Source organism: Carlito syrichta, unplaced genomic scaffold (genome assembly GCF_000164805.1).
Source record: "Carlito syrichta isolate Samal-C Ts95f unplaced genomic scaffold, Tarsius_syrichta-2.0.1 Scaffold303105, whole genome shotgun sequence".
NCBI lineage: Eukaryota > Metazoa > Chordata > Mammalia > Primates > Tarsiidae > Carlito > Carlito syrichta.
Window position 1 is genome coordinate 299393 of NW_007247201.1, and position 999 is coordinate 300391.

Sequence of the window (999 nt, forward strand, 5' to 3'; positions counted from 1 at the left end):
CTACCACGCCCGGCTGATTTTTTGATTTATTGTAGAGATGAGGTCTCGTTGCCCAGGCGGGTCTCGAACTCGCGCAGTTTCAGGCAATCCACTCACCTCAGCTTCCCAAAGGCGCGAGATTACAGGCTGAGCCACCGAGTCCGACTACCACTTAATATTTTTAATGTACCAACCACTAGTGAACACTAAAAGGAATATGTGATCTTGTATGCTGAGACAGATTCTGACTGCAATAAATAAGATCACAGTTTGTGAGGAAAACAGATCTGCCAGAACTATTAATATATTAGTATAAGTAGAAAAGTTTCAGTCAGGATCATCTTGTGATTTTCAAGGGCCCTACACACTTGTCTTCGTGGACCCCTCCTTCATTAAAAAAGATATATTAAAAATTCTTATGACTGCATTGACAAAAAAGATGAACATACTGTTATATATGAAAACATTTTCTTCCACCTAAAAATTCATTTTTTTCTCCTGATTTTAAAAGAAGGTCAGTGCCCTAGGCACTGTTTCTATATATGGTACCTAGTGAATAAGTCTACCTTGGGTTCCGCAGCAATTTGGGTGGATCCCAAGTAGCATCACAAGAGCTGAAGTAGAGCTTTTCCAAATAAATAAATATAGGGAGTGCATTTCAGTATGAGTAGACATGTAACTTTGTGAAAAGGAAGCAAAGTTATTAGAACAAAGTTGCCGGGCACTGTGGTTCATGCCTGTAATCCCAGCACTTTGGGAGGCCCAGGCAAGAGGATTTTGCCTGAGCCCCAAGGGTTCAAGACCAGCCTGGGCAATATGGAGAGAACTCCTCTCTACAATAAATCAAGAAAACTACCTGGGTGTGGTGGCGCGTGCCCTGTGGTTCCAGCTACTCAGAAAGCTGAGGCAGAAGGATTGCCTGCGCCCTGGAGATAAAAACTGCGGTGGTGGCCTTTGAAAGGGTTTTTAGTCTTTTTTTTTTTTTTTTTGAGTTGAAGTCTCATTCTGTCGCCCAGACTG